An 8,914-nucleotide genomic window follows, 5' to 3' on the forward strand; every position below is an offset into this window, starting at 1 on the left:
ACTAAACTGGTTCTTTGACCCTGAGGAGGAGGAACATTTCTTATTAATTCCCCACTGTCTGTAGACCTGGCAGACACTATGAATGTCAATAAGCTTTCTTTCTTTCTTGAGCTGTCATTCTCCTCCTTAGTTGTGTGTGTGTGTATGTGTGTATGTGTGTGTTTGTGTGTGTGTGTGTCTGTGTGTGTGTGTTTAACATATATTTATAAGTAAACACACTTCCTTGTGAGCAGACCGTGTAAAGTCAAAGCTGGAAACTGGTTTTGAGTCCTTCAAGCGGTGAGGTGATGAGAGGGTGAGAGGGAGAGAGAGAAGGAGGGTGAGAGGGTGGCAAACGTGCGGCTCTCAGTTCTGCGCTCAAAGACGCCCGAGCACTTGAATGAAATCATCTCAGGCCCATTAATCCCCCTTGAAGGGCTGTGTCAGAAGCACACTGGGGTCTCTGGTCTGGCAGCAAGCAGATGACAGATGAGAGGGAGAGTTTGTATCTTTTGTGTGTGTGTGTGTGTGTGTGTGTGTGTGTGTGTGTGTGTGTGTGTGTGTGTGTGTGTGTGTGTGTTGTTTAGTCTGTGTATACATGTATAGCGCTACCAAAGGACTGAGTTGTGGATGGAGTCAGTATGGCTCTGCTCTCATGATGGCATCAGAGCTCAAGTGACCAGACTAATACAAGAGGTCTAAGAATGATAAGAATTCATTTAAATGGCTTACTATAACAATGTCCCACCCAAGAACAACCCTCTTCACCTCAGTCTTGTTCTGCTAATCACTTTGCCCATCTCTGTCCATCCCCATCACCATACCCCCACACACACACACACACACACACACACACACACACACACACACTGTCCATCCACACATGCACACACCTGTTGGGATGCTCTCCTGTTTGGGGCAGATCCCCTTGGCAGGCGTCAGCCTCCTGTCCTCATGCTCCTCAGGGGTCACTTGGACGCCCACCTCCACGGGCCGTCGGTGGCCTCCCTCATGCCGGTTGCGCAGCGGCGAAGGGCTGCCGCGGTTGCCCGGCTTGTCGTAGCAGTCCGGCACGCCGCCGACACGGCACATCCGCCGCTTGTGCTCGATGAACAGCAAGATGTCGCCGAGCGGGAAGTTGGTCTGGCACTGGCCGCAGGTCAGGAGGTCATGCTCGCCGACGCTGCCCACCGGGCTGGGCACAGAGACCGCTGGGGAGCGCTGACCCGCCTCCGCCTCATGATTGGCCTCTGCTGCTGACAGGGAGGAGAGGACAGGCACAGAGAAACTGTCAATCAAACAAATCCCGAACTCAACTGCATAGTCATTTCATATGATACACTTACTGTAATACATTTCTGATGCTGTTAATAGGTAGGTGTACTGAGGTCAAAAACAAGCTACTAAAATGCTTCATATATAGCCTTGGAAAACAATACTCCGTAAACTTCCGGTCATGATGAAATGATGCACATTGTCCAAAAATAATTTTAGTCTAATTTTTTCATAAAATGGCTTTTATTATAGACTCTGAAATATGGGAATATGTCCCTCTGTACAAATGTCCCTAGATATAATAATAGTTTGGATTGAGTGTTGCCACACTCCTTCTCACACCTGTTTCACTCTCTCTGGCACAGACCACAACTAGACACCTGAGTGCAACGTTGCCTGCAGGTTTTGGGTCATGGAGGGCGCATAGGGTGCAAGGCTATCTGGCTGTGGTATCTGCGTTTCCGGTCTAGTTCTCTGCACCGTGCACCGGTCGGGCGGGCGTGCCAGCGCGTAGCGTCGCTAACATCGCTCGGGTTGCAGCGTGTTGGTGTCGAGCTCTCGACACCTCCTGTTGAGCGTTAGCCAAGACCGCAGAGGCTCACCTCCCATCAAACGGTCTCCTGAAAACTGCACTGACGTTCGGCCCGGCCACGATGTCTTGCAAAAAAAAAAAAAAAAAAAACGGTGCACAGGTGCACCATGGGTCGATCCAGAAAACAAAACACATTTCACGCATGATATTTGTAACCATTTCCTGGAGCACTCGCAAAAAAAACAAAAAAAAAACACCCTCGTCCACCGCAACTGTCACAGAGCTCCCTCCCCTTAGCCTGTGATGCTTTGCTGAACCATGCTGTTTTGCCTGTTTTAGTCGACGGCCCTGCTTTCGTTCTTACAGAGCAACAACAACTCGCCTCTGACCCGGTCAACCCCACGAACACTCAGAACGAGCACGACTGAGCCCTTGAGAACACCAGAACATCTTTTCCTCATGTGTCCCCTCCATATAAAATGTGCTTCTGTCAACCGCCATTGTGCCAAACTGTATATTTTCTTGCTGATTTCCACACGGGCCGCCTGCAGAAATGCACTGACTGCCTCGTTTGCGTCTGCTTTTTTTCTTTCTTTCGTCCAGATCCTAAATCAAAATATTTTATATGACTCTCCATCATGGGTTGAAGAGACAGCCTTTGACAGACACAGGGAGACAGAGCGGAGCGATTGCCACACACACGCTCCGAATTCATACAATATGCCAATAAAACTGCCTGGCTGGAGTTCAACAGAGCCTTACTGATAGCTACACACACACACACACACACACACACACACCCCCCTTATGAGGAGGCATTATTTGAAATCATCCCAGATTCCTGGGACATGCAGCAATGCCTGTGCATCAACACACAAGGCCGAGGCCGTCGACAAGACACCTGGCCATCCAAAGTTCACTTTCACTGGCTGGTGACAGAGGAATAAGCGTGTTTGTTCACACGAGGCTTGAGTAACGTCGCCAGAGGAGCAACATAAATAACCTAGTGTGTGGCTTCGTCTCAATGCCACAGGAATGTCAGCTCCGAGCAGCTTATTAGACCCTTTCAACCCCCCCACCCCCAGGTTTTCTAAACACTCCCAGGACACTACCCCAAGAAGAAGAACCAAAACAAAATGCCTTACGTTTACTGAAAAAAGATAGATGACTATTCAAATTACTCGCAAATTGTCACAGATGTCTTCTAGTGAGGTAATGTTGAGTGTTTATGTTTTGGCTTGATACGGGTGTTCCTAAGCATTGTGACGCACTATACACTCCTGCAAAGCCCTTCATGCAAATTACATGGAACCTGCACCCCAACCCACCCCAATGTGTGCATATATGCAATTTTGTTAATGCCTCATGTGTTTTTCATCTCACATTTATGCATCAAGCAAGGCGCACTTCCTTCCAGAACATAAACAACCGAATCCAAAACCCATCTGACCATCTGTCTGCCCATTTTCACCTTGTTGCTTAAGTGTGTTGCTAAGAGTGTTCTTTCAGGCCTGGCATGGCGTGGCACAGCGTGCATCGCACATATTCATCCTCATTGCCGTGAGAGGCCTTGAGACATGATGACAAAGCTTGGCCATCGCATCGCATCAACCGCTGTCTGTCTTTCTGTCGCAGCACCAAACACGCTCGGCGTAAGAGGATTACGCCGCTTCAAGGTGCGGGGAAAAGACAAAATGGAGGTCAGAGATGGCTCCGAGACGCGCCAGGTTTGTGCTAATCCCCGTATCAAATGTTGATGGTGAGAGTGTCAAAAACACCTGAGGGCCCTCTCAACAGTCTCTCTCTCACTCTCTCTCTCTCCCTCTCTTGCTCCCACACTCTCTCCCTCGTATACAAGTACACACATAAACAAACACATGCACATATACATACACTCACTCACACACACTTGTGCGCACACACTCACAGACACCCCATATATGTACATTCAAAGGCAATGGTTGGCAGCACTCTGCCATGCAGGCATGCAGGCAAGTCTCAAAGACTAATAGCACCCCCTATCAGCTTGTGCGAGGCACCTTCTTCCCAGTACAGAGAGGCAGAGCGAATGGGAGCGTTTAACAAAGCGAGGCCAAACAAAAGACGGCTTCACAGCTTCATTTCAGAAGGCAGGTGGAGAAGACGCCAGCTTCTGTTTCAGCTCTGCGTGTTTGAACTGAGGCCAAGGTGTAAGCACAGAAGCTCCAGGGACAGGTGGGGTGGGACGTTTGAGGAAGGTCAGGAAGGTGCTGGTCTGACCAGATGGAAAAAAAAAAAAAATGGAGCTATGGAGAGGCCTCTCATTCACTTCTATTATTATTATAGTATGATTCACCACCTAGTCTGTGCCATGTGGTCAGCAGAGAGAGACTCTTCAAATATCAAATGCGCTTCTATATGTATTCACTACATTCAACTCTTTAGTTAAAAAAAATCAAACAAATTATGTTGGTTAAGATAAAAGAACATTAAGGTAAAAGATGTGGAGCATGTATCTATCTTACAGTCTTTGGGTCAAATTGTATAAATATATGGACATTATTATTTTTTAAATATATGGGAGATTATAATATAAAAAATAGGCTTTATAGGCAATGGCTCCATTTGCCATGGACTATTTAAGTTTGAGTATTTGTGGCAGGTTGTCCTGTGCACATTCCAAGTGCCTTGGAAATCTGTGCAAAAGTGACATGTTTGACACACAGATTCAACACTAATTAGAGGGGATTTTTTAAACACGTGTGTGTGTGTGTGTGTGTGTGTGTGTGTGTGTGTGTGTGTGTGTGTGCCTGTGCGTAAGGCACCACAAAATAATCCAACATGATTAAATTTAAAGCGGCAATGAGAAATGATACAAAAGCATTCCTCTGCCATACACTCACACTCACACACACACACACACACACACACACACACACACACGCACGCACACACACACACACACACACACACACACTTGCATTTTGCAAACAGATCCTTCATAGCATACGCTCATACATTCATGCATTTTGCAGAGATCCTTCACAGCAGGCATGTTTTTTTTATTTACATTCCATAATTTCCCCAATATTCTTTGAAAGAAAGGGTGATGACACAGGCGAACCGGTGTACACTATTTGACTGGACATGTTCAGCTGGCAGCTCTGCCGCAAGGTATTTGGACGAACCTACACACCTGTGAGTTTGCGTGTGAACTGACAGCATAGCATGTCCCACATTTATGGTAAGCCATGAAATATGCAGATATTCCTGTTCTCTCTCCACGGCACTCACAAAGCATGACCTATAGGTCCCACAACCGCAGGTGAGAAAAAAGAGTCACTGTCAAGTGAGCAGGCCTGCTAACAGACATGCTCTGCCCCCAAAAATATAAAAGGAGGAAAGAAAATTAATAAGCAAATGAGGGCTGTGTGGGGTTTCCCTGTGGACCTCACATCCCTGTGTGTGGTTTAATATATCATGTGAAGTTATGAGAGCTGCCTCCAAGGCTTACCTGGGGGCTTGTGCAAGACTTCTAGATGGTTCTATCAAATGTCCGTTTGAACTGGGTATCGCACACACACACACACACACACACACACACAGATGCAGAGTGAAGTGCATAAGCACACTTACTCAGACACACAGTCAGAAGTACACTCACACCTATGCGTTCATGCAAACACACACGTAGGCGGATGGCGGATGCATGCACACACACACACACAAACAACAACAGAGAGAGAGAGAGATAATGCTTAAAATGATCCCTTTCACACACACACATACACACACAAATAAACAAGTCAATTAATTCAAACAATAATGCAAAAGTGCAACGTGTAGCCTATAACACAGACGTCTCAACTCACACACGAACATGAGTGTACTTTTGATTGCCCTGTCAGTGTGAGGTCTTGACCACAGAGGCATGTTGCATATGAAAGGGCAACATAAAAACAGTTTCAGTATCGTCAAACCACTGATATGTTTAGTGATAACACGACCACCCATCCCAGCTACATAGATGATCAAACCTAGTGGGGTCACATTGTAAAATGTAGCCTAGGTGTACCGCGTTTTATGGTGACCGCGTGGTTTAATTATACTTATAAGTTCCCAGTTCATTTGCATCTATTATTGCGTCTATTACTACTGAAATATAAATGAACTGAGACGTTGACTTCAGGTCCGACTTAGAAAGTAGGCATTGTTATAGGCCTATACCGGCTAGGTGGACAATTATGGTGAAGGCCCTAACAATTTAGATGTGAACAAATATCTTGACTTGGACGATGGATTATATTTTTTTCGGTAAGACATTGGCATTTGCAGGTTGCAATTCCTTTGACTAATTAAAATGTACAAGTCAAAATGACATGGAAATCGTTTAGATGGCCGTAATAATATCCCGAGGAGGTTGTGTCATATTGTTTAACTTAAAGATGTTTCATCATAACGCTGGAGTGAAAAACACAAAAAAAAAAACTGTTCAGGGTAAACTATTAAAAGTCACACCGCGTAAATGATTGCATTGCATGTTCAGTGATGGTAGCGTGGCCAATATAAAATGTTCTTAACCCTGCTCAACATGAAACAGATTGGATAAGGATTACATCATGGTTCTGTTATGAATTAGATGGATTACACGACTATGAAATTGAATTTAAGCACGAGAGATTGCTGGGAACGTACTGAAGTTAATGCACCCTTATTGATTTTGAATTCGAAGTTTCGGGGCCTCTAAACAAAACAAACGTGCCCAAATAGGCTCTATTAACCAAAACGGTGACACATTGCATAATTGCAACGAATAAAAGCCTATATGATAATTGAGTGACGACATTACTAACTATGGAAAACATTAAAATAGCAAAACAATGTTTGCGTTCTAGCTATATATTAGGCTATTTGCTGTCAATCAAAACATCTGTCCAGCAAAAACAATTCAGGCTACCTGTATACCATTTCGTTTGGTCATAACAAGTCAGTGACTGGTATCCCCCTAAAATTGATATTCATGTTTATGATGGAAAGGAGCACCAATTCAGCTGAACCACAATTCAACACCTCTTGATTCGTGCTCTGTTGATTTAGAGTCACTTGCGAGAATTAACCTATATTCCTCAAAAGTAGGTGAATGAGGCTAGAACAAAACCCTTTCCGATTAAACCAAAGTAAAACAAAAGTTTTAAAGCTAATGGAGATATCTAGAAAATACTATATTTAAAACGTGCATAAACATGTAGCCTACTATCTTACACAGCATGCGTGCGGTATCTCCCTCTCTCTCTCTCTCTCTCTCTCTCTCTCTGTGTGTGTGTGTGTGTGTGTGTGTGTGTGTGTGTGTGTGTTATAGGACTCTGGCCTACGCATTGTCTTTGCACAGTTGTGCTTACAGTTTTTTTTAAACATGCTTACCACATTTTGTAAATGTTCCAGTAATCCTTTGCATTATTTTGAGAATCTGCCAATCTAGAAATTAGGGTTATAAACACGTGCCCAGTCAAATGTTGATGCACACGTGAATTGTTTTCAAAACACTAAGGGCCTGTACTCTTTGTTTGCAATTGATTCATACGTCAATTTCTTATAAACGCAAGGTCGTTGTAGGCTACAATGGCCCGTGACATTACAGTATTATTTGTACGTCTTAAGTAGTATGAAGTATAAAGTATGTCTCCTAGCTGTAACGCTTACTAATCTGAATTCACACTATGATTAGTTATTATGATTTGATCTTTGTAATGGAGGAACAAGGCCTAGGTTGACTACTGACATGTGTGTCAAAACAGCCATTTCCTTTGACCTTTTATGTGATACTATTTACACATCTTGTAAATGCTATATGCTTCTACCTCATCTTTACTCCACACATATCTGTTAAGAAAGGTTTATCTGGTAGCTCCTAAATTGTCATTGAGTTTAACTTATTTCGTTACCTAAATTAACAGGCACTGTCGTATGAGACAGAAAATAAAACTTTGATCGATGCGTAAAAACTACCCAGAACTACTGCCATTTGAGGGGTAAAAAGAGATAGGCAAGCCTATATGTTATTTTATGCGAAACATCTCTCTTCCTGTCTCTCCAGCACACATCTCTGATTTGTTAGTTGTGGTTGATGATATATATGCATGATACTCACGTCGTATTGTCTCCCTCTGCGACAAGGATAAGTGCTGTGGGTTCCCCTGCTTACGACGGGACATTGCCCTGGCATTTACACTCGCATCGCCCGGAGACCTGCACTTGAGTCAGCTGCTCCCGTTTCCTCCCCTGTGATTTCCAGTAACTTTTCCGAAATGCTCCAAACGTTTTTCTTTTCTTCGTGGGGAGAGGTTGTTTTTCCCTATTGGTACTATTATACTCAATCAGTTCAATGAAAAAAAGACCTGTCCACTTGAGTCCACCAAGTAAGTCTCGTGGTTTGACGCGTACGCGGTGTCTCACAAAACCGTCTGTTGACCAACAACATGAGCACCTGAACTGAAATCACGGTGCGTAAAAGTCTGGTGAGAGCGATATGTTCCTGGAACGTTGTTTAGGCAAAGTGGAAGCGAAATAACGTGACAGTTATGTCCCAAATTGATTTGCAACCTCTTTTCTCCACGGAAAAGTGACGAACGAAGTGCGCTTAATTTACACTATTCTCAGAACAATCCTTACAAAACCATGTAGACTACAACTAGTTATCTTCCAGTTGGTTTTTGCATAGATGCCGTACAGTCTTGCTTTTAAAGTCTGTATTAAAATGATTCTAAATTCCAAATTCCTCTGCGCATTTGGAATGCCAAGTGATGGAACCGTTGGCACCGATCTCCATGTGCTCTGGCATCAGTGCGCAGACTTGCAACTCTTCGCTCATGCAGACTCACACAAGAGGCCGGCGACAATTAAGACACCACCTCCTCTCCAACTCTGTCAAGGTCCACTATTTCTTTAGTTCTTCGCATTAGGCGTGACGAGTCCTGTCTCTGTGTAAGTACCCCGTGCGTGTGTGGCAGGGGTTGCCTCTGAAGAATGGGATGAAATTTAAGTTCAAGTGCGGACGTGACGTTGGGTCGGCGATGAGAGAGACATCACAGCGCGGTGAAGGACTACCGCAGCGCTGGGGGCGACTAGTGGTGGTTCGCGCAGCCATTGGAT

General features: G+C 44.6%; 1 pseudogene; it reads right to left on the bottom strand.

Annotated features, from left to right (window-relative positions):
* The window catches only part of LOC125299821, a 29,047-nt pseudogene extending 20,133 nt beyond the window's left edge, over window positions 1-8,914 (bottom strand).

The sequence above is a fragment of the Alosa alosa genome, chromosome 8, assembly GCF_017589495.1.
Source record: "Alosa alosa isolate M-15738 ecotype Scorff River chromosome 8, AALO_Geno_1.1, whole genome shotgun sequence".
Lineage (NCBI taxonomy): Eukaryota > Metazoa > Chordata > Actinopteri > Clupeiformes > Clupeidae > Alosa > Alosa alosa.